This window comes from Adiantum capillus-veneris, chromosome 20 (assembly GCF_014529385.1).
Source record: "Adiantum capillus-veneris isolate H3 chromosome 20, ASM1452938v2, whole genome shotgun sequence".
Classification (NCBI taxonomy): Eukaryota; Viridiplantae; Streptophyta; class Polypodiopsida; order Polypodiales; family Pteridaceae; genus Adiantum; species Adiantum capillus-veneris.
In genome coordinates this window covers 94,273,503-94,299,383 of record NC_140950.1, presented here as the reverse complement: position 1 = coordinate 94,299,383, position 25,881 = coordinate 94,273,503, and the positions used below count along the sequence as shown (strand labels likewise).

The window sequence follows — 25,881 nt, the reverse complement described above, 5'->3', positions numbered from 1 at the left end:
ATCAGAAGAATCGTCCTAACTGAGCAAAGGTCCAGAACAAGAACCTTCTCTAGTAAGATGGCAGACTCTATTTGCCAAAGGAAGCCATGCTCACGAGATGAATGCTCTATGATTAAGACATGCCCTATGCGGTCAAATCCAAGAGGTTTAATATCCTCAGGACTAATAGCACAGGATTACGAGCAATGAGAGATACCTAGATTGATTTCTAGGAAGATTATTCTTCTCGAGGTTGAGAAGGCGGAATTGAGTTAATAGACTCTCGGATAAGGAAACTTCCGATCTGTTGGTAAGACACCAATAACGAGTCCTACATGACTTGCAAGATTGATGATTGGTGAAGGTTATCCTCGAAGTACTTGAGGAAGGACAAAAACCGGAAAGGTAAGTATTGAATTATTGAGTTTTTGTTTAATTTATTTTGAAGTTCTCTTTTGAGAAAGAACCAGCTCAACTCACCATCGAACAAGATTTAGAATTTTTCCCGTTTCTCCCCAGGCAGTAGAATTGAACCTCTACAGTTGAGGACAACTGTTTATAAGTGAGAGGGATGTTGCTAAATTGGCTTTATTTGACAGGAAAATAAATGAATTATAGGATTTATAAGTGAGAGGGTTTTCTCGCTTGGGACACCAAGAAAAAAATAATTCTAAATGAATTATTGGAAATTTAAGTGAGGGTTTTCTCATTGGAGACATCCGAGTACAGATATTTCTAGTGCGTCATTCAGAGTAATGACGGGAGCACTGTGAACGGGAATATCTGCAAGGCCACCACAGGAACGGGTACTTTTGATGTGTCACATTAAATGGGTGACAGGGAGTGTCGGGAAATAGTATTCGACCATCCGGGAATGGATATCTTTGATGCGTCATAAGATGGGTGACATAGAGCATCACGAAGGAGATTGTACTGTAAGTTCGGTAGGAAAGGACTACGTGATGAGTATTCTTGATGTGTCACATGGTGGGTGACAAGGGCATCGGAAAGGGAATATTCCATAGTCGGGAGGAAATTCTGAACTGTGTTAGAATTATGCACAAGGATGAGCAAGCACTTGAATGAAGATGGGTTCGGAGGAAACTTTGAGAAAATACAGTTTCTTTTCGGGAAAGCAGATGCTATCGTGCGAGGAAGTCTATGTTTGCATTGCATATGTGCATGTGGTTGCATCCAAGGACGCCTGGGAAGTGTTGTGTATGCATTGTTTTCAGCTTATAAGGTTTTATTAAGTTTTTGGGCAAGTTCTGACATTTAAAAAAAAAAAAAAGACCGTCTGCCCACTTAATAAGTGGGCAGCCCTCAACTTAATAAGCCAAAAAATTCAGTGCTCTCTTTCTTGGAAGCCCACAATCCTTCTGTGTGTGTGTGTGTGTGTGGCAGAACACCAACGCTCTCTCTTTGGTGTTAAAATAGTTTCCTACGATGTTAAAATCCTCTTCTTATTCTTCTCTCTCCCCTCTTTGGCGCCCCTCTCCCTCCTCTATTCCTGCTGGCAAGGTTGCCTCTATTTCCGCCGGCTGCCAGGAGCAAATAAAGCGAACCCCTCTCACACACCTAGTCTCACAGAGAAGCCAGCGCTAGAAGAAAGAAGCTGCTGCAGCAAGTTTCAGCCATGAAGTCGACGTCGTCGGAGATGCCCATGGCTGCCCCGAGTGTACCAGATGTCGCCAAGATTCAATGCACGAATTCCATCGCGAAGAAGTGCCTACGAAAGTGTTTCCATCACGACAAACTACTGTTTTTCTCTGTTTTCATCCCATAAACGTCATAGACGGGGCTGGTTTACGAGAAAGAACCCGAGAACACACCTCTTTTGTGTGTAGGATTGGAAGAGAGGATTCTTTGTGTAGAGATCTCTTTCGGGGAATTGCTTTTCGTGAACCGAGTTGCGTTTCGAGCGTCAAGACTTTGAAGGTAACGATTTTCTTGTTATGATCTCTGAGTATTTTTTTGTAGGTGTACTTCCTCTTCGTGAGGGAGTAGGAGCAGGGGAAGGCATAAGCATCTATAGGGTTTGAGGAACTAGAGCCAGATCAGCCCAAGGGTTTTGCACCCTGAGCTTGGGAGTAGATCCACTGATCGGAGAGTGGTAGACCCTCGCGTTGGGATCGGCAAGTTGAGACTCTCAAGAAAGGACTTCGCGTCCGTAAAAGCAGAGTTGTTTTGCAAGAAGAGGACTCTTGAAACAGAGTCGGAAAAGGGTTGCAGGGATGCCATGTGTTAGGTGCAGCGGAAATGAATGATGAGTGCTCCGTTTGTGCTCAAGGTTCCTTTTACTTACGGAAGGGAGAGCCTTCCGGTCCTTTAATGAGAGAGTGCAGGTGATCACAAACAAGTGGTAGACACTGTGCGTGAAGGTGCTGAGACTGAGAGATAGAGAGAGAAGTATACGACACCAAACAAGTTGTCAAACCCTCCTCTGAAGGCCCTTCTCTCGATGGCGAGAGAAGTCTATGCTATTTATTGCACAATCTGGTACAAGATGTTGATGCAAACTTGAGAGGCTATGATGCAATGTGTGGAGACGACGGTGAAGACGACGAATGCTGAAAATGCTATGTGCTGCGGTATATGCTGCTGATAAAAAACTCTGATCTACTGTCTTTTAAAACGCTGATCTGCTGCCTTAAAAAAGGCTGGTTCTGCTGCCTCTAAATCGCTGGATTTGCTGGTTCTGCAAGCGCTGATGTGAGGCTAAAAAGGCTGAGGTTTATGACTTGAAAACGTTGAACTTAGGGCTTGAAAAATGTTGACATGCTGCTGTCCTAGGCTGTTGAAAACGTTGGTGTAGACTTGTGGATCTGCTGCAGAACAGGACTGAAAACGCTGTCCAAAGGGGGGATTGAAAGCGCTGTGTGTCCAGACTGAAAATGCTAGGTCTTCAAGGGTGAAAACGTCAGGTCTTCACGGTTCTTGCTTGAGAGAGAGGGAGAGATGCCTGTTGCAAGCCTGTTGCCTGTGCACTTCTTCCACTTCTGCCAGAGAATGCTAGCGCTAGGTTTTCTTTTATATTGCCTTGGCTCATTTGCCCTACCCAGTTCCCAACAAAAGTCACTTAAAAATAATAAGTGAAAATAGGGAAAATAGGTTTAATGCATTGGAAAATGCTCCTGATGGATTCTGATGGTAATGCTGACGATCATGCTGCGTGTAACCACAGGATATGCATCTACTCTAAGTGCCTGGTCATGAACGGTTTGCGAACAGACTCACAAAAGTGCCAGAACACTTTCTAAGCTAGGCTAACTGAACCCTTGTCATGAAGTAGCTTGTCCACATGCACATAGGGTTAGATGTGCACGTGTCATCCCCTCCTTTTTAAAGTGAGGTATTGGTACCGAGCTGCATGGCATGCTTGTAGTCTGCCAACAACTCTGGATAATCTTTGAAAAACTCTTCGTCGACCCACACTGCTTCGTGGGTTCCTCGATCCTTGAACTTCAAAAAGTACTGTCTCACTTGCTTCTTTGAACCATGTCCAAACCGATGCAATAACACTTGCTCCGGCTCCATGACTTTAGCTTCATCGATGATCTCTGGCTCTTCTTCTTCCGAAATGTCCTTTGGAGGCGTTCCCTGAAACACTTTCAACCAAGAAACATGGAAAACGTTGTGCATTGACCACGAGTTAGGCAATTGCAATTTCATTGAACCCTCATTTATCTTTTTAATGACAGGAAATGGACCATACATTCGACAAGACAACTTGGGACACTTCTTTTCAACTTGCTTAAGACGCTGCTTCATGATTCTTAAATACACCCAATCCCCTTCCTTGATCGAAACATCCTGACGATGCTTATTAGCCTGCCGTAAATAAGATTCCTGAGCCTTGCTTAGCCGAAGCTTCACACTCTCAGAAATCTCATCCAATGATTGACTTTCAGCATTGGCATCATGCATTTGACTGACCGAGTGAGTCAAAAGTGACTGGAACAGAAGGACAAAAGCTGCCTCATACTGAGTTCGACCAATGGCAGAGGAAAAAGAGTCATTCAAAAATAGCTTGAACCAATGGGAGATAGAGCTCCCAATGAGACTGCTGATCATGCACATATGACTTTAAAACATCAAAAGCCAACTGATTGTAAATCTCTGTCTGACCATCTGACTGTGGATGGAAAGCCGATGAAAAATTCAACTTAGTGTCGAAATTTTCAAAGAGTGTGCGCCAAAAATTGGACGTGAACTTAACATCCCTATCTGAAACAATCGATTTTGGCAAACCACAGAGAGGGTACCAATGCTTAATGAACAACCGTGCTACATCTTGTGCGGTGATTGTGGTTTTACAAGGAATCAACACGCAAAACTTGCTGAAACGATCAACAATTGTCAAACATTGAGTGTTCCTTGGATGCAAACTTGGTGAAAGGTTAGTCACAAAATCCATGGAGATATCCTGAAAAGGTCCATCGGGAATAGGCAGCGGAAGCAAGAGGCCTTGCTATCAAAGTGGTGTTCATTCCCCTGTGCCCACCCGTGAGAGAATCACGTGCATCATGCAATATGGTTGGCCTGAGAGAGGGCAACACACATAGACGTTGACGAAAATACAACAAACCATCACGAATGAGATAGTTGCTTGGTCCTTGCGAAGCAAGAGCTTGCAACCACTGCTTACCAAACTCGGAATCCGCATATTGGTTCTTCATGTTGTCGAAAGACACCCCTTGTATAGAAACTGTGGATCTTGACTCAAGAGCCAAAATCTGTCCTTTGCGACTCAACGCATCTGCAACAGGGTTAGCTTTTCCAGGCACATACTCAATCAAATCTCCAAATTGCTCAAAAAATTGTGACCACCGTGCTTGGCGATCACTCCAATGTACACTAGGCATAGATTGGAGTCACTTGAGGGCTTGGTGATCTGTGCGAATTGTGAACTCTCTACCGTAAAGAAAATGCTTCCAATGCTTAAGAGAGTGAATGACAGACAAAAGTTCTTTATCATAAACTGAATAGTTCTTTTCTGCACTATTAAGCTTCCGGCTAAGGAAAGCTACGAGACGATCATGTTGTTGAAGCACAGCGTTGATGGCGACATTGCTCGCATCCGTCCATACCTCAAAGGGGTCATTCAAAGAGGCAAGGATAAGACACGGTGCTTTTGTCACCGCAACCTTGAGAACTGCGAAAGCCTCAATGGTTGCCTCGGGCAAGTCTACGCGCTGACGGCGAGTCTTTACCCCTCTCAAAACAATCATAGGTGCGGCAATGCGTGCAAAATTCTCTATTTGCGGACTATATGCTTGACATAGACCAAGAAAAGAACGCACATCATATGTAGTTTTGGGCAAATCCCAATCACGTACCTGTTCCACCTTCGCGGGGTTTAGCTTGACGTCTTTTGCAGAAATGATATAACCCAAATAAGTAACTTAAGTGAGAAAAATCTCAGATTTCTCAGCTACAATGTACAAGTGACACTCATCTCAACGGGTTAGTACCCTTTCGACATCTTTTTCATGTTGCCCCCACGATGCAGAAAAAATGAGAATATCATCAAGAAAGATGAACACATATACACCAACCATATCGCCGAAACGGCCTACCATCAGACGATTAAATGTACCCACGACACTTGTCAATCCAAAAGGAATAACAACATATTCCCATTGCCCTCGCTCTTCGGACGTATGAATCCTCGAGCCACCAACTCTGTGAGTTGCCGCTCTAACTCTTCCTCCTGTGTCTTGTTCAAACGGTAGGGAGCCTTACTGACAGGTTGTGCCCCTTCCATAAGCTCGATGCGATGGTCCTCCGGCCGCGCGAGTGGGAGACGGGGTGGAAGATTATCTTGCAAAAAGAGATGCTTAAACTTGGTAAACAAAGCTGAATACGTGTCTGGAGCCTGAATGCTCTGGGTAACTGGAGCAGCATAGATGAATGCCGCTTGTGCTTCTCGTCGTAATTCACGCTTTATTTGCACATGAGAAATGAGAGGCAAAGAATGCAGACCCTCCTCAACACGAATGATCATGGGAGAGTCAATCTTGGCATTTAATGTGAGAGTGTTGGCCTCCCAATCAATGAGAGGGTTATGCTCATGAAACCATCTAATGCCCAAAAGCATATCACATCCTGAAAGAGGAGACACGAGAAATTTCCTACGGAAAGCAGCTTGTTGAACTGTAAACAACACATCAAGGCACTCTTTCGTGATGAGAGAGTCCATACCGGGAGCGAAGCCAGACACCTCGAGAGGAGATTTTTGACTAACCTCTAGGCGGGCTCTCTCAACAAGAGAGACACTAATTACATCATGCATATGTCTGGATCAAACAAAATGATAAAAAGTTGACCCTTTACATGACCATAACACTTCATGAGAGACTCATCAATGTGTGTGTCAGAGACATGAGAAGATTCAGCTTGGTTCATTAAAGTGCTTGTGATTGCTGTGGGTGCCTTAGGTTCTTTAGGTGGGGTTGTCTTAAGACAAGCCTTCTTAATGTGACCCTTGACGTGACATTGATAACATCTACCTTCCTTAGCATAAATCACTTGTTCTTCAGCCGTTATGTATACTCCTACAATTCCTTGTGCAGCTTTTTCATCCGGGGCTAGCTTAGGTTTTGCAGGTGCTTTAGCTTTACCCTTAGATTCATTGTTACAGTTCTTTGCCGAAGAATTAGAGAAAGATTGGCTAGAAGAGTTACCGTTCTTACCATTCTGAGGGTTCTAAGAAGTCTGGGAGGTACTTTGAGATGACTTGTTCTCCTTAGGCTTGCCCTTGTTGTGCTTCATCTCTTGGGAGAGAGCAATTGCTACCGCCTCGTTGAGATCCGAGGGGTCGAAGACTTCTACATCAAACTTGATATATTCGTCCAACCCAAAAAGGAAAGTCTCTTTGCGCTCATCATCCGATTTGCGTAATTGGGTGCCGAGCTGCAAAACACGGTTAGAAAAAGACATGACTGGCATACCATGGTGCTTGAGATTGCGCCAATCCTCTTTCAATCGCGCTAGGTATTGTGGTGGCATAAACCGCGCCTTGAGCTTGTCTTGGAAGTCAGCCCAATTGAAGGAAAGAGGCGCGCGTCTTCGTCGTCTTCCTCTAGGTGCGCGGCCAACTGTGCCTCTTGCCATGTGTGGTACCAATTAATGGCATCACCGGCAAGGTACATGGCTGCCGTCAAAACCTTGCTATTGCCTGTCTTCTTAGTTGTCGCAAAAATAAGCATTAAATTGATGCAACCAAGAATGAATAACAATAGCATCCATCTTACCATCATACTTATTGAAAGTCAGCTTCTCTGTGACTGTGTTGTTGGAGTCCGAATCTCGGCTTGCGCCACTTGATGAACCACCAACATCTTTGGCCGGCTCGGACTTCGAGGTGAGAACCTGTCGGACCAACTCTTGCATGCGTAGTTCTCTATGTGCCTCACGCTCGGCCTTCGAGGCCGCTCGTCTTTCTTCGGCCGCCTCCTTCCTTTGTGCTTTTCTTTCTTTTCGTTTGTCACGTGACACATCCCAACCCTATGTGTTCGTGGACAAGCTACACCACAGCAGGGTTCAATCAGTTCAGTCAAGTCTAGATTAGCAGTGATCTGGCACTTTTGTGAGTCTATTTGTAGACCGTGCATGTCCAGTCACTTAGCATAGATGCATATCCTCCGGTTGCACACAGCATGATCATCGGATTTCCCATCAGAATCCATTAACATCTGTTAGGGGAATTGTCCAGTGCATTTAGCCTATTTTCCTATTTATTGGTTATTTTCACTTATTATTTTTAAGTGACTTTCCAACAAAAGTAGGTAGGGCAATTTTGCTAAGTTAATATATAAGCAAACCCAAGTTAACACTTTCTGGCAGAAGAGGCAGCAGGAGCACCTTGCTCAACAGGCAACTTCTCAGCAAGACCAACCTCCGCGACTACTCTGGCGTTTTCTCCACAGAAGACCTAGCGTTTCTGCATCAGATCAGCCTTGGCGATTTGTGCACAGCAGATCAGCCCCGGCGTCATCACGACACAGCAGATCAGCCTAGCGTTTTTGCATTTGCAGAACCCCGGCGACAAAAGGACCAATTTCAGCCCCTGGCGTTTTTGGATTTCAGCAGCAAATTAAGACCGGCATTATTCACCTAAAGTGTAGTAGATTCAGCCCGTAAAGACCATCAGTTTTCAGCCCTAAGAAACCTCATTTTTCAGCCAAGAAAACGCAGCCAAAACAGTCATTTTCAGCCACCGAACTTCAGTCCCAAAATTCAGCGATTAGAAGATCTCAGATTTCAGCCATCGTCGTCATCGTCGTCATCGGCATAGACCAAGTTGCATAGTCCATTGCATACGCATTGTACACCTTTGTGCAATCAAAGAATAGACCACTCGCCGACGAGAGTGGGGCCTTCGGAGGAGGGTTTTACAACCCCTCGGTGTCGTATCTCTTCTCTCTCCTTCTCTCAGTCTCATTCATTTGCACGCACTAGATCCACTCACTTTGTTCGTGATCACCACACTCTCTATAAGACGGAAAGCTCTCTTTCCCTAAGAACTAAAAGGAACCTTGAGCAGTAAAGATCACTAATCTTGAGAAAATACAACATTCATACCGTTGCACCTAACATCGTTCCTCGGCCGCCAAACGCGCTTTGCGGTCCAAGGTTTCCTGTCTGGTTTGGCGTTCACGCTCCATGGCAATGCGATTCGCTTCTTGTTGTGCCATCGCAACGCGATTCGCTTCTTGTTGTTGAACCATCACAACGCGATTCGCTTCTTGTTGTTGTGCCATCATGTCCATCATCGACTTGACCAAAGCCTCCATAGGATTTGGTACAATCCGTGGCGTAGATGGGGAAGGAGGAGGGTCAGAAAAACCTCCTCGGTGGTGAGATTCTTCTTCGCTACTGTCATGGCCATCACCTCCATGCGAAGTATCCATTCCGCTTCTGGTGATGACAATACATTGAAAGCGTGGGTTCTTAAGTCCCTCCTCTTGGGTTCTTGTGGGTCTTGGTTCTTGAGTTCTTGAGGGCCTTGAGGGTCTCGAGGTTCTTCTTTAGCTTGCAATCTATGTTAGAGAAGGATCTTCTCTTCACCCGAGTTTTGCTCTTTTCCGTGGGCGCATCCCTTGGCGGCCTTGCGCTCACACCAAGGTTGCTTTTTCCCACCTCACGTCGATTGGCCGGCCGCTAAGTGCACGGTCCGCTCTCAATGAGTGAAAAGAGGCACAAGGGGAGGCTGGACAAGCCCTTCTTTCTTGGGTTTCTTGTCACTCTTCAAAAACACGATTAGGAATTTACACGCCCAAGAGAACTTGGGTTACGTGCGACCACAACAAGCAAAAAAAATTCTGTGGTTCTTTCCTTGAGTGATACAGAACACTGCCAAAGCTCTGATACCAATGTAAGGTGCAACGGAAATGAATGTTGTTCTTTTTCAAGATGAGTGCTCCGTTTGTGCTCAAGGTTCCTTTTACTTACGGAAGGGAGAGCCTTCCGGTCCTTTAATGAGAGAGTGCAGGTGATCACAAACAAGTGGTAGACACTGTGCGTGGAGGTGCTGAGACTGAGAGATAGAGAGAGTGGTGACCATCTGTTGAGCTTCATGAAGATATATTGGGAGGGTGTGCATACCCCAACAGCTACCGATCCCGATCTTATATTCATGTGTCGATGTGATTTTATGTGTGTATTACTTTTATCCCTCATTTTAAATAAACTTTTTCAAAGTAATGGGTCTCTTTGTAATTTTGGTTGTATCATGATTTATTGTGTAGAGCTTCTTTTCGTTTTGATTTTGGTTTGTTTGAGTGTTATGTCTTTTATATTTTAATTGTCTTGATTTATCTATTTGTTGTTTTTTGTTTTTGATTGTGTGTGTGTGAGTTTTTTTGTTTTTTTTAATTTTTCGTTTGTTTGTTTGTTTCTTTTTTCCCCCGGTTGTGAGAAAGTTATAAATATAACTTTGTAGAATGCACGTGTTTAAGAAATAACGGTTTTCTCTTAAAATTCTTAAAAAATAATAATAACATCTTAATTTATTATTTGGGTCCCTTGGATCAAGGGTTTCTTGTGTGGTTTCATGAAATATCTCATGTGAGACGAGAGGTTGAGTAGTGATTCTAACAAGGGATCACGGGCACTCGATTGCACGCTATTGTCGATGATCTTTTGAGTGTAGCAAGCAACCTTATTTAAGATCCTCACTGCTTGGCAGTAGCCTTGCTATACAAATGAGGGTGTGGTTAACACCAATCTAGCCTTAGGATCTTTAGCCTTGAGGCGGGCATTGATTTGAAACACTGACCTTAATACAAAAATGAAAAACACTTGTACTTCTTCTTCAGCTTCAACGAGCAATGTTGATGACTCTCAGGTACGTCTTTTCGACCCTTTTTTCTTTTCAGTAGCTAGAAGTAGTCATAATCTGTATCAAGAAAGATTTAAGTTTTTAGCTAAGTCGAATTTGAAGAATTTGCATGTTTTTGGTCATGGTCCTATTCGTTGGGCTTCTTTCAAGAATGTCTTAGTTATTACTCATTACACAAGTTCTTTCATAAAAGCCCTCAATGGTTTGAGGCGTTTAAGGGAAAAAAATCTTGTGGTAGATCGTCCTTTAAGTCCGGTTCATACCTCTCAAGTTATTTATGTTATTTATAGTATTCATGATAATTCTATGATGTATATTGGCAAAACCTTTCGAACAACTTTTGTCCGTTTTCAGGAATATGTAAGAGAGGCGAGAAAAGTTCAAAGTAAGAGCATCGTATGTGAAAGTGTGAAACCCTTGTATGTGGCAATAGCAAAACATGGCTTTGAGTCTTTCCGATGTTTTCCCATTGAGCACATAGAGGGTAATTTTAGAAACTCTAAAGAGTTCTATAAATCAGCGTGGCCTCGAGAGTTGTTTTGGATGAGAACTTTGTATACTTTTTTCCCTAAAGGTTTCAACTTGGAAGGAAAGTCTTCTTTACGTAAAAATAAGACAATTTACCATAAGAAACCTATGCTTTGGCGAAGGCATCCCAAACCCGAGTTAGTTTTCCCTTCAAGTCAGTTTAAAAGAACTTGGATTCCTAAAGGTTCTTGTTCAGATCCACCTTCTATCCCTGAAATCAATCCGGTTGTCTTGCATAACACTATTTCTAGTAGAGTACAAGGTCTCCTTAGGGCTTCAATCTCTAGAATTGAGAGTGATGACCCTTCTAACCATAGAATTTTTGCTTATAAGGATTTCAAACGGAGATTGATTTACCTATCTAGAGCCATGGAGTTGGGTTCTTTTTCTTATAAATTATTTGAAAGGTATAATATAAGGATCCTATTTAAGCTGTTGTATACCCTTGAGAACTACTCTTATGAAGATTTGGAGCTAAGAGAGTCTCATTGTCACGTGACACATCCAACCCTATGTGTCTGTGGACAAGCTACAACATGATCAGGGTTCAGTTCAGTCAAGTCAGTCTAGAATAGGAAGTGATCTGGCACTTTTGTGAGTCTGTTCGCAGACCGTGCATGTCCAGACACTTAGTGTAGATGCATATCCTCTGGTTGCACACAGCATGATCATAAGCATTCCCATCAGAATCTTTCAGGGGAATTTTCCAGTGCATTTAGCCTATTTTTCCTAGTTTTGACATTTTTCACTTATTATTTTTAAGTGACTTTTGTGGGAAAGTAGGTAGGGCAAATTGAGTAAGTTTGTATATAAGCAAACCTAGACTAGCACTAATTGGCAGAAGAGGCAGCAGGAGCTCCATCGCTCAACAGGCAACTTCTCAGCAAGAACCCCCTTGGTGGTCTCCCTCCAAGCAAGACTTCCCCTAGCCTAGCGTTTTTCCTCCAACAAGCATCCCTAGCGTTTTGATCAAGTAAGCCTCGCCAAGACCCCCCCTGCTTTGGCGTTTTTGCATCAGCAACCCATTGCCACACACTTCAGTACCTAGCGTTTTCTCAAGCAAGCAACATCGCCCAAAGACTTCAGTGTCTAGAGTTTTCAGCCTTGGCAAAATTTAGCAAGAAGAAGCTTTTGCAGATAGCATTTTCAACCCCTTGAAAACCTCAACCCTGTAGCGTTTTTCAGTCTCATTACATCAGCGATTTCAGCCATAGAATACTTGCAACTTCCGTCCGTGAACCTCCATTCTTGGGGCAGCAAAACAGAGTTTTCCAGCAGTCACAGATTTCAGCCCACCAGCGTTTTTGTACAGCAGATAAGGAGTAGCAGTTTCCAGCCATAGCGTCGGTCTCGTCGTCCCTGTCGTCGACCTCGACATAGCCTAGAATTGCATCAATCCACTGTCATCCACTTGTACGAGTTTGTGCAATCAATAGTAGACCACTCTCGCCAACGAGAGTGGGGCCTTCGGAGGAGGGTTTTACAACATCTCTGGTGTCGTATTCTCTTCTCTCTCTATCTCTCAATCTCATACACTTGCTCGCACAGTGTCCATTCATTTTGTTTGTGATCATTGCACTCTCTCATTAAGAACGGAAGGCTCTCCCTTCCATAAGAACAAAAGGAACCTTGAGCACAGTTCGGAGCACTCATCTTTAGCAAAGTTCAAACATTCATTCTGCTGCACCTAACACTCATAGTACTCAACTTCGAGTACTCTTAGGCAAATTTCTGAAGTCCAAGTGTCCTAGTCTGAAAAATCCCTTGGTTGGAGAGAAAGATTTGTTGATAACTATCTTTACCTCCCCTGACTTAGACAAGATTGGAATTAAGCTCTATTTTGCGATCTCAAGAAGCTTTGGATTCTCTCCCTCCTTGTGTCAGAAAGATATGGAACCATCCCATCGTAGCTTTCAAATATGTGAAAACTTTAGGACAAAAAGCTTTCAACTATAGTGACATCGGACGTAATCTTAAAAAGCAAGAAAGGCTAGTAATCTCAAGTATTGATTGCCCTTGTAGTAAAACTGCCTTTTCTTCTTACGTAAATGGAGCTTTGGGTCATGTAGTTACTGCCGATTGTTCTATTCTTTCTTTGGATTCCTTGAAAGACCTTTTCACAAGAGGTACTAAATATAGGGTCCCTTCCTCGAATGACTCTTGCCTTCTCAAAGCCATAGAGAAAGGAATTTCTAGTTTCGTAGTAAAGTTTGAGGAGTCTTTAGAAGTTCAAGGTGTTTTTTTACCCATTGGAAGTCTATAGTCCTCAAGAAAGCTTCTTTGAATTAGCATCTTGCTCTAGGAACATTTCTTCAGGAAGGAATAGGTTATATCTTCTTCTGATCGTGATGCTCTTAGGAAATTTCATCGTGATTTTGTAATCTCTTACGTAGATAAGTGCTCTAATAACTTTGTTGTTACGTGCAAAAAGTTCTATTGAAAATGCTTGTTAGGTGAAGTAAACTCTCAGACTTACAATGATTGTGATCTTTCGATGCAAGAGGTTATCTTGAAACATCAAGACTTTTCTAAGTCTTTTGGTTTCAAGTGCTAGCTTAAATTACCTTTTATATACCGTTTGGAAGTTCCACAAGAACCCTATAAAGCCTAGATTTATAGCTGCTTCTTGTAACACCTCTTTGACCGAGGTTCCCAAATGGCTTAGTTATTGTTTTAAAGCCATTTTACCTAGCGTAAATGAATTGTGGAAAAATATGCTAAAGGAAGCAGATGTACCTACCGATTCAAGTTGGATTTAAATGATTAAGTAGGTCTGATTCCTGTTATAAAGTTTTTGAACTCTTCAAGAAGCCTTAAGGAGAAATCTTCTCCTTTATGTCTCCAAACTTTTGACTTTACAACGCTTTACATGAAGCTAAATTTGGAGGACCTTAAATTTAGAGTCAAGTCTCTTATTTCAAAAGTTTTTGCGTACAAGCTTGAGAAGGATAGTCACAAGGCATTGCTAGTAGAAAAGTTAGCCTTGAACTTTGACTTCTTATGGCTGAAAAGTAAGAATGTAGAGGTAGACAAAGGAAGAAAGAGATTCACCAGGATTGTAGGTGACATTGACATCATATCTTGGTTAGATTTTCTTTTGGACAATTTATATATAACCATCGATGACTCTCTTTTTAAGCAAATGATTGGTGTTCCTATGGGCACCAATTGTGCTGTTTTTCTTGCTAATTTCTATCTTTTTACTTATGAGTTTGATTTTATGGAGCGTCTTGTCCTTGCTAACGCTTGCCCACTATTTTTGCACAAGTTATGTAATGTAAGATGTTTTGTAGATGATCTTTTTGTTTCTGACGTTCCTTCTTTTCAAGATTTCATGTACTTGAATTCGAGTTCTGTAGGCAGAGGAATTTATCCTAAGGAGTTTTGTAAACTTAACTGTACCACAAATAGTGATTGTTCTGCCTTTTTAGACCTTAAGATTTTTTAGACTCCCTTAGGATTAGAAGTAGATATTTATGATAAGCACCTTGAACTAGAATATGCCAATCTAAATATCATCCGTATGCCTCACATTTCTTCGAACATTTCTCTTTTAGCTAAGTACGGTGTCATTTGCTCTCAACTATTTAGATTTTCTCGTCTTTGTTCTAGTAAATCTGCTTTTGTTGTTCAATCTTGTCATCTTATTTCTTTACTAGTTGAAAAAGGATACTCATTCAAAAGAATCATGAAAAACGTTCGTTCATTTTTGCATCGTAGTAAGTTTATTTTTAATGTTTCTTCCTTTGGAATGTTCAAGATAATCAGTAGTAAATTCAATAGAAGTGGGGAGCTAAAAAACCCACTTATTGTTTGACTTAATAACACCTTATGTTGTTGTTTTGATCTCTAACGCTTCTAGTATTTTTACTATAGCTTGACAAATGCTAGCCTTTAACACGGCTGAGTATGCCCATCACCTCCAGAGGGTGATAGAAACTCAGCTCGGTGGTTTTGTAGAGTACGTTCAAAGCATGAATGACCTCTATATAAACCTGCAACTACTCTTGGGCATTGACGACATGAGTAGGGATGTCATAGCTGTTGTCCAAGCTATGCATGATAAAGGTGATAATCTTATTCTTCCTGTTTGGACAAGCAGCGAAGTTGCGGTCACATATTGTCAAGTTTGGATCTTTGCTCTTCGTAGGTTTGTAGTAGTATTCATTTTTCTATTTCGTATTTAGCTTACCTGAGGATTTAAGAATGTGTTCCTTTAGAAGTTGTTGTGTGATTTCTAAGATTAAGTTTTTAAGATGTCTTATCCTTTTTTTGCTTAAAGTTGAGTACTTGTTTTAAGCCAAGCAAGTTTGCGTCAACTTTTTTACGCATGCCTTTTCTAAAAACATTTTTAAGTTGATAATGTTTTGTTTTATCTAGTTTTGTTTCGTAGCAAACAAAGTGATTTAGTTAGTTTTTTTGTTTGTTTTTGTTTTTTCTTTTCTTTTCTTGTGTCCCTTGCTTTTATAGTTTTATGAGTGCTTTATTCCCTCTTATATTTCGTGAGTTCAGACTATTCTGAACTTATGAAGGTATATAGAGAAGTATATGACACCATACAAGTTGTCAAACCCTCCTCCGAAGGCCCTTCTCTCGATGGCGAGAGAAGTCTATGCTATTGATTGCACCAATCTGATACAAGATGTTGATGCAAACTTGAGAGGCTATGATGCAATGTGTGGAGCGACGGTGACGACGACGACTGTTGAAAACGCTATCTGCTGCGGTATATGCTGCTGATAAAAAACGTTGATCTGCTGCCTTATAAAACACTGGTTCTGTTGCCTCTAGAACGCTGGATTTGCTGGTTCTGCAAGCGCTGATGTGAGGGTAAAAACACTGAGGTTTATGACTTGAAAACGCTGAACTTAGGGCTTGAGAAACGCTGATATGCTGCTGTCCTATGCTGTTGAAAACGCCGGTGTAGACTCGTGGATCTGCTACGGAACGGGATTGAAAACCCTGTCCAAAGGGGGACTGAAAGCGCTGTATGTCCAGACTGAAAATGCTAGGTCTTCAAGGTTGAAAACGTCAGGTCTTTAAGGTTCTTGCTTGAGAGAGAGGGAGAGATGCCTGTTGCAAGCCTGTTGCCTGTGCACTTCTTCCACTTCTGCCAGAGAATGCTAGCGCTAGGTTTTCTTTTATATTGCCTTGGCTCATTTGCCCTACCTAGTTCCCAACAAAAGTCACTTAAAAATAATAAGTGAAAAATAGGAAAAATAGGTTTAATGCACTGGAAAATGCTCCTGATGGATTCTGATGGTAATGCTGATGATCATGCTGTGTGCAACCACAGGATATGCATCTACTCTAAGTGTCTGGTCATGCACGGTCTGCGAACAGACTCACAAAAGGGCCAGAACACTTCCTAAGCTAAGCTAACCGAACCCTTGTCATGAAGTAGCTTGTCCACATGCACATAGGGTTAGATGTGCACGTGACACCATGCCTTGAGTCTGGAAGGTGAGATTTAGAGGTGAGAACTTTGTTCTCAAGGATTTGGAATAAGGAACGGAAGTTCCTTGGAAAAGGGTTTTGCCCCAAGAATAGGAAGCAAAGGCTTCCAGGAACCATCGAGTCTTATTTTAGAACGACGTGGTAATATGTTCGGTTCAAGTGCTTGTATAGATTTCTCCTTAGTAATAAAGATACTATTATGGGGCCCCCCCCATCTGCTGTCCCAGTACTGTGTCAATCTTCTCACTCTCTCTCTCTCTCTCTCTCTCTCTCTCTCTCTCTCTCTATATATATATATATATATATCTTTTGGCTTCAGTATTAAGTGGTAAATTCTATTTATCCGAGTATAGTTTATATTGTTATGCGCTCCCGTTTGTGACACTCAACGGGATACCGAAGGTCCGTGCTGTAGCAATGGGATTAGCTTTAGCATATCCAAGCAATCTCCAGCGAGAAAGTGAAAACGTTGGGGGCTGATTTGCTGCTTGTAGAAACGATGGGGCTGATTTGCGATGTGGAGCAAGAAGATGCGAGGCATGCATATGAAAAACGCCTAGCTGATTTGGCGCTTTCAAACTTATGAAAAAAACGCTAGGCTGAGGGTTTCCTTTATATTGACTTTTTAGGTCAAGTCAGGAAATTTGTGCCAAGTCGGGAAAATGTGCAAATGTGTGCACATGGGATTTTTTTGACGATAACTCACTATTTTGTGACCCATTTGACAAACAAATTGGACCGACACGTTCCTCTAACCTAGACCTACATGCTCGTCATGGCAGATGCCCACGGAAGTGTGATAACATTTGTCAAAATGCTTGTACAAACCATTTATGCAAGAGGGTTCCAAAACTGGAAAACCTAATCTAATGGACTCGTCCAACTCCCAAGATTGCCGGTACTAATCCTCTTAGGATTCTAGACACTCCTATCTAGGGATAGGTGCAAAATTGGCTCTTGAAGTCGATTGTGGCCTGCATGGAGTTCGGCACCCGCACCTCACCTTAAGCAGGAGGGGATGTCACATGCACATGGCTCTATGTGCTACGTGGATGATCTCGAATGAATGGCCTTCCAGATGATGTTCTCCACGGCTACTTTTGAGAGAGAGGCTCCCCCAGGTGATGTGGAATTATCCAAAACACAGGGATGGTGTAACAGACTTGGACACTCCAAGTCAAGATTCTACTGCGACACGACAAGAATTCACTTCAAAACAGTTCTCAGTCACAATTGATTTGATACGGCCCGACAGAGTTCCGTGCCAAGAGATATTGGCCCCAAAGACTGGCGCCCCTTTCGGTATTTCCTTTTGTATCAATCTGCAACTCAAAGTACAAGGGAGTGGGAGGCTCTCACTCTCAGACTCTGCGTCCAGATGTCCCTGAGAAGTGGGAGGCCGCCCGCACTTATAAAGGTTTTACAAGGGATGCCAAAAGCAGAGCCCCAAAAGCTATAAATAGAAAGCCTTGTAAAAATAAAGCAACTTTTCTCTCATAGCCTTGCTTGAGATAAATAAAGCTATCTCTCTCTCTTGCTTATTGCGTAGAATAAAGCAAAGTCAAAAGCTGCCGCTGTCTGCCGTAAACAGCGTCGCAATTCACGGGCTTCCGTACGGCATGCCACGTCAGCAGAGCTGCGTAATTTACGGATCTGTACAGGATTGCCACGTCATCATTTCAGCAGGCAGTGTGTGTGTACCGAGCAACCACGTCACCAATTTGTGACATACCCCCCTCTTGAAAGCATTGTAATCGCCCTCGATTAGGCCTGCAAAATAGACGGAGGCCATAAACTGTCTTAGCAGACACTGACTGTTAGTACCAACGCACTAGGAATACACATCTAGCACAAGTACCAATCGACAGTCACATCACTTGACATCACAGGACATCACTTGAGAAATCACATTCAACATTCGTTCGGATCTCAGACCATGATTTATCGGCAACATATTTAGCAATCGCATCTAGATCCAGTCGGGACCTCATCGATGCCCGATTGACTAATCCTTATTGCAACCATGTCTATCGAGATCATTCAGACCAAAATGCCGCAGTCATTTCGTCTATCAGTTCCTCCACTTAAACAAGTCAAGAACAAATTAGTATCATATTATCAGGAATTCCAGTTCATAAAGTCATACAGCAGAATAGTGTCAGCGCACAGTATCCCTGAAACTCAAAGAGACATCAGTGACTTTAATATCAAAAATCGAGGCAATCAGTTGACAAAGGAGTGGAGCGACTCCCCTCTTGTGCATACCCACTGCACCAGATTCCGCCCAAGCTGAGTTTGGGGTTCCATCTAGAATTGACTATGCTAATCCAAATGCTTTAAGGTAAAGATTCACAAATCTGAGGAGTATCTGCTAGGGCCTCCTCCTCCATCCACTTCGCATCCAACCAGGATAGTTCTTGAATTTAAGCAAGAACCGCCTTATCACTTTACCTTAATCTTTCTGTCTTTATGTGCCAATATCTGTTCTGGAACAAGGATCTCCTCATTTTCTTTCACTTCGGGTTGCTCATCAGGCTCCCCATCTTCGGTCACATCACCTTTAAAAGGCTTCAAGAGACACATGAAGAGCATCGTAAATCCTCCAAGTGTCGGGCAGCTTCAGTCTAAAGGAGACATCATTTATCTTTTTGGAGATCTGGAAAGGTCCGTAGTATCGCATACTAAGCTTTGGAAAAAGCCTCTCCTTTCCCTTTTTCTTTCTTAGGCGTGCCTTCTCAAAACGTAAGAGCACCCAGTCGTTCTCCTTCAATTTCAAATTGTGACTTCTGTCTTTCTTGAGATTTCTGCAAAACCTTGCGGATCTTGGCAAAAGCCGTGTCCAAGTCACGCGTGTACTCATCAGCTTCAAAAATTTTATCTTTCGTGCTTAGGAAGGGTGGAACCATTGTAGCACCTTCAATAATTTCAAATGACGCCTTCCCCGTCGAAGAGTGTATCGTGTTATTGTAGGCAAATTCCACCAAAGGTAAATACTTTTCCCATTGAGTCTTCTGATTCGAGATGTAAAGACTTCAATAAATCTAGTATCATTGAATTGGCAATCTCAGATTACCCGTCAGTCTGTGGGTGGAAAGATGACGAGAATTGCGACCGCGTGCCAATGTTCTCCCAAATAGCCTTCCAAAACAAACTTGTGAATCTGGGGTTGTTACGTGACACATCCAACCCTATGTGTCCGTGGACAAGCTACAGCACGACAAGGGTTCAATCAGTCCAGTTAGTCTAGATTTAGAAGTGATCTGGCACTTTTGTGAGTCTGTTTGCAGACCGTGCATGTCTAGACACTTAGTGTAGAGGGATGGGGGGACGGGCCCTAGGGCCGGGGGACGGTCGTAACCGGGCCGGGGACGCCTTGGGACGCCTTGGGACGGTCGGAAGAGGTGCCGGACGGGCAGGTCGTAGGGGGACGGACCGGGGACGGACCGAACGGCTGGGAACGGCAGTTTTCAGGCGGAAAAAAATAGCCGTTCGGGATTGTTTTTGACCGTTTTAAACGGCTATTTGCAGCCCAACTGTCATATTTTGGGGGGGGCTTGGCCCTTGGGAGGCTATAAAAGCCCCCTTGGGCCTCTTATACTTATTCCCTCAAGGCTCAAGCTCTCCTCTCTACTCAAAGCCTCATTGCTCAAGGCTCAAGCATGACTACGCGCCGTAGCCCGTACGCTCTACACTCAACCCTTGAGTCTCCATTCTCTCCCTCTTCTACCTACTTTGAAGCTCTCCTCTCCCTCTTCTATCCACTTTGAAGCTCTCCTCTACTCTCTCTCCACACAAGCTCTCCTCTAACTCCTCTAACTTCTAAGCTCTACTCTCTCGAGTCTCTCCACCATCATGTCATCTCAAGGCAACTCCACTTCTCAAGCCGGTTCTTCTCGAAGGAGACCCGCCGTGGAAACGTGGTCGTGGTGGGATGAAGTCGACTTTAGCACGCGTGGCAAAGGTGGCGGTGCAAGACCATGGACATGCAAGCTATGCCCATACAAGAGAACGGGTGGCTCAAACAAAGTGTGAGCCCATCTTCTTCATGAACCCGGTCACGAGGTGAAGTTTTGCCCTCATGTAGCTCCCGAGAAGAGGTTGGATATTCTTGAGAAGCTCACGGTGTATGAGGTTGCGGAAGCGGCCAAGAGGGGCCGTTTTGTTGCCGTTGATCCCTCCGCCATGGCGACACCGCGAAAGCAAAGGGAAGCCAACCTTGACGACATCTCTCGAAGCTTCAAGAGCCATGCATCTACACCGTCCTCTTCCGTTCCGCATCGCCAAAGCACTCTCAACGAAAATTGGAATCCTAAATTGAAGGAAGAGGTGGATATGTCGGTTGTCCGATTCTTCTTCCACGACCACATTGCCTTCCATGCTTCGCGGTGAGTTTCCCTTGGCATATGCACATTGCAATCTTCCATTTTGTATTCATAATGGGTTATAACTTCTTGACTCTCGACTCTCCGTACTAACATAACATGCTCTATTTTGTGTGGATAGGTCTCCATACTTTCGAACCATGGTTACGAAAATAGGGGAATATGGCTCCTCTTATGTGCCACCTTCATCGGAGAGGGTTCGCACCACCCTCCTTGACAAAGAGAAGCTTGCCGTGGAGCAAGCAGCCCAAGCAACAAAGGATTTGTGGGAGACCAATGGCGTCTCTCTCCTTGTAGATGGATGGAGCGACACCCGCAAGCGGTCTATCCACGGGGTGGTGGCCTACTCTCGGGGGGAGATGTACTTTGTGGAGTCACATGATGCATCCGATAGTGGCAAGGCCGCCGAGATGCTTGCTACGGAGTGGACAAGCACCATAGAGATCACCGGCCCAGAGAATGTGCTTTGTATGGTTGCAAATGGAGAGGCATCAAATAGGGCAGCCAGAGCTATCATTGAGGGCATGTATCCCAGCATCCATGTCACAATTTGCATGGCGCATTGCCTCAATAACCTCCTCAAGGACATAGGGAACTTGTCATGGATTTCACCCACCATTGGTGACGCCTCTCGAATTGTCTCCTTTGTGCTCAACCATCAAAAAGTGCACCATGAATTCTCAAAGAGGAGCCACTTGTCCTTGCTCAAATATTCAGAGACAAGATTTGCATTCAATTGGCTTATGCTAGGCCACTTGTCTACATGTGGCGGAGCCTTAAGGGGCCTCTTTCTCAGTGATGAGTTCCAGGCCATGCCGGAGTCTACATCAGCAACAGGATTGAAATGCCGAGAATGGGCCGACGACGCCGCTTGGTGGGAGGAGGTGAAGACTCTTGACACCATGGTCAAGCCTATTCTACACCTACTTCGAGTGGTGGATGGCTTACAGCCATGCATTGGCAAAGTCTATGAAGCCATGGATCGGATGATAGAGGCACTTGAGAAGCTTGTGCCTGACCCTGTTCAGTATGCGGAGATTCATGGCTTGTGTGAGTCGAGGTGGAATGGATACTACTCTCCACTTCATGCGGCAGCTTATGTGCTTGACCCTGAGTTTTAGGGAAGGCGTCAAGAGACCAACAAGGAGGTGAGCAAAGGATGGCGACTTGCATTGGAGCGCCTTGAGCCTAGCAGTGACATTAGGCGCAAGATTAGAGACGAGCTACTCAACTACAGGTAAAAGAAGGGCTACTATGGATGTGTAGATGCACAGCTTGATCGCAACAAGATTGGCTTGGTTTTGTGGTGGGAGGACTATGGAGGAGATGGCCCACATTTGCAGCGCTTGGCTGTTCGTGTCCTTAGCCAAGCATGTATCACTAGTTGCTTGGAGCAACTATGGAGTGTGTATAGCCACATTACCTCTAAGAAGAGGAATCGCCTTGGGGTTCAGAGGGCCAATGATTTGGTGTTTGTGAGGGCTAACTTGCGCATGCTTGCCAAGAGCGTCACACACAAGGAAGATCCCTTCACTGAGTGGGAGATGGCACAAGAGAATCTATCTATGGCCGATACTCTTTTGGAGGAGCTAGAGGAGGACTTCAAGCCTCAATGCAAGCCTCCCGAGCCCTCATATGTCGCTGACGACCTCGACTACGACGATGATATGGAGATTCAGCAGGCGAGCACTTCTTGAGTTTGATGATCATTGATCACTCGACTCTCGAGTCTAGACTCTTGAGTCTATGACTCTACCTACTACATAGCCCTTTGTACTTTTTGTTATCCTTGAGGCCTCAGGCTTGTCCTAAGTCCTTTAGGCTTTTTGACTCTTGAGCCCTTGTGGCATGCACTTCTCATTTTGTATCCATCGATCATCGATGTTTTATTAGCACATTTCCGCCTATGTGTTCTTTGGTCTATTTAGTGTAAATTTATGGTCAAAGTGATGCTCTATGTGTGTGGCATGTGTGTAGGTCAAAAAATGCCAAAAAAACTCTCTTTTTTTTTTGCCGTTCTGATCCCCGTCCCCGTTTCTTGACTTTTGCCGTCCCGTCCCCGTTCCTGACCCCGTTCCCGACCCGACCCGCCGTCCCATGTAACTATGGTGGGGCCTTCGGAGGAGGGTTTTATGTCTTTGGTGCCGTATTCTCTTCTCTCTCTATCTCTCAGTCTCATACACTTTCACGCACAATGTCCATTCACTTTGTTTGTGATCATTGCACTCTCTCATTAAGAACGGAAGGCTCTCCCTTCCATAAGAACAAAAGGAACCTTGAGCACAATTCGGGGCACTCATCTTGAGCAAAGTTCAACGTTCATTCCGCTGCACCTTACAGGGGTCCCTGTCGGAGACAATCATCTCGGGCATGCCATGTAATTTGAAGATCTGGGCCACAAACAGTCTCTCTACTGATCCGGCTTGACTGTTTTCTTCACTGGAATGAAATGAGCTTGCTTGCTAAATCTGTCAATAATAGTCCAGATACCATCGTGACCACTTTGTGTTCTCGGGAGATAAAAAATGAAATCCATTGCAATACTTTCCCAGGAGCGGGTGGGTATGGTCAAAGGCTGTAACAATCCCTGTGCTTTATGCCTGTCAATCTTGACCTTCTGGCATACCAAGCAACTGCGCACAAAATCGTCCACGTCCTTCTTGAGTCTCGGCCAAAAGAAGTATCTCTCTACACCTTTCAAGGTGATAGCAATGCCGCGGTGACCCGTAAAAGCTGGACAGTGGCATTCGGTCATAACCTTTTCCCTCAACTGCTGTGTAACGCACAACATCGTTTTCCTCATCAAGTAGCCATCCCGAATGGAATATCCCGCTACTATCTGCCCATTCCGTATCCGAGTGAAAATATCTGCAAAATCTATATCCGTGGCATACTGATCGACCATATCCTCGAAGCTCTTATGATGTATCGCAGAAATAGCCATAACCAATGGCTTCCAAGACAAAGCATCCGCCATCAAATTCTTCTGTCCCTGCACGTGGACAATCTGGAAGTGAAACTGTGACAAGATGTTCGCCCATCGCATCTGCTTTTCCGATAGCTGCTTCTGTGACAAGAAGTAGCGTAAACTCTGATGGTTTGTAAAGACAGTAAAATCCGCTCCGAGTAGGTAATGTCGCCACCGAGTAAGAGCATGGATAACCGCCAAAAGGTCTTTCTCATAAATCTGTGCTGTCAATTCTGGCCTTGAGAACAATCGGCTTTCGTAGGCAATGACATGGCCTTCTTGCATTAAGACTGCACCCAGACTACGACCACAAGCTTCACAATATACTTCAAATGACTTCTGCAAGTCTGGGAAAGTCAAAACTGGTCCTGTAGTCAATTTCTCTTTCAGTGTCTGAAAGGCAATCAGCTCTATGGATCCCTGCGACAAAGGGACTCCTTTCTCCGTCAACAAATGCAAAGGAGCAGCAACCTCTGCAAACTTTCTAACGAACACAAGCTCAAGAGCTTCTAACTTCATGGACATTCTTCAAATCGGGCCAATCACGGATAGTCTCTATTTGGCCGGGTCCATTTGCACTTCTGCTGCTGAGACAATGTGTCCCAAAAAGTGTATCTCGGGTAGGAAAAATTCACTTTTCTTCGCATTAATCACCAACTTGTGATCTCGTAATGCTTGAAAGACCTGTAGCAGATGTTCTCTATGTTCCGTCTCATCCTTGGAGAAAACAATGATGTTGTCAAAGAAAGTGCCAACAAATAGTCTGTACTCTCGAAAAATCCTGTCCATCATCCGGTTAAACGTTGCAGGAGCATTGGTTAGGCCAAAAGGCATCACCGAAAACTCAAATAACCCAAAAGTCGTCCGAAAAGCTGTCTTGTAGACATCTCCCGGCGCGATTCGGATCTGATGATATCGCTCTTCAAGTTGATCCTGCTAAAACACAAGGATCCCTGTAGTCGGTCAAGAATATCACGATCCTAGGAATCGGAAATCTGTTCTTGATGGTGATTGTGTTGAGAGCTCTATAATCGATGCACATTCTCCAAGATCCGTCTTTCTTCTAAACCAACAACATTGGAGAGCAATATAGTAAAGTACTAGGCTCGACAAGACCCTTTTCCAAGAGGTCTTTCACTTGGTTCATAATTTCCTCATTCTGGGCTCGGCTCACACGGTAAGGTGGCCGGTTCGGTGGTGTGCTTCCAGGTATTAGATCAATGGTATGATCCTGAGGACGAGCGGGTGGTAACTCGCCTGGCAGGCCCTCTGAAAAGAATCGGCATGAGCGTGGAGAAAATTTTGGTGTTCTTCATCAAGTTCAGACATATTCATCCTATTCTCATCATTCAACTCTCTCAAAAACAGCCCCATGCCCGATCATGGACATACAAAATGCAAGTGGACAAGAAAAGTAGGTATGCAGAACATCTAGACAATGCACTTGCTCATGTACCCATACCATCACACATCGCACAAACATGGCCAATTTTCAAACAAGCTCTATGTGACGCTGTGGAACAAACAATGGGAAAAACGCATCGGCGAGGAAATCATGTTAAAGGGCTACCGCATAACTGTAGCAGGCTACAGTGTCACTTTCACAGGACACTCAGTTAGTACGGTTGGTCTGGCCTGGTTCACACTAGTCGGACTCTGGACGGACTCTGTGGGCTGGGCTGGGCAGTGACACGTGGCAGGATACGGATGGTGGTCTAGTGGACATCGTGGCTAGGTCACCACCACTACTCACTTTGGAGATTGGCTTAGGTGGCTGACATTTATAAGCCGTTGGGTCATTATCATCATCGGCTTCACCTTTGGTCCAGCATCGTCGTCGAGAGCAGCGAGTCTTGCACAGAGCATTGCTTTACCATCCCTGCACATCTGAGCCTCGACACCCCCATTTGTACCTGTGAGTCCTGGGCTGGAGCTGAGTGTGCTGCCACGCCAGAGTCTGTACATGGTTCTTTGAGATAGTCGAGTCCACATGTTCTGGTCCACTGTTGTGTCTCTGTTGTTCTGTTGTTATTTTTTGTTTCTGTGTTTCATTCTGTTTGAGTGAGTTTCCATCTGTTGAGTGAGATTGTCACGCACATTGCACCGAGGGGCACCCACACTGTAGAGAGCAGGACACATTATCCGCGCTACAGGTGCTCTCATTTTGGCGATCACTGTGGGACCTCAACTGAAGTCTCACTCTGTTGAGTAGCTGGTTTCTT

At 44.1% G+C, this 25,881-nt stretch overlaps 1 protein-coding gene and 1 pseudogene across 3 annotated transcripts in view; both read left to right on the top strand.

Moving 5' to 3' along the window:
• The window catches only part of LOC147432922 (uncharacterized), a 65,743-nt gene that overhangs the window by 3,908 nt on the left and 35,954 nt on the right, over positions 1–25,881 (top strand). The gene's annotated exons all lie outside the window — the stretch shown is intronic.
• On the top strand, positions 20,162–22,514 carry LOC147432923 (uncharacterized; annotated as a pseudogene).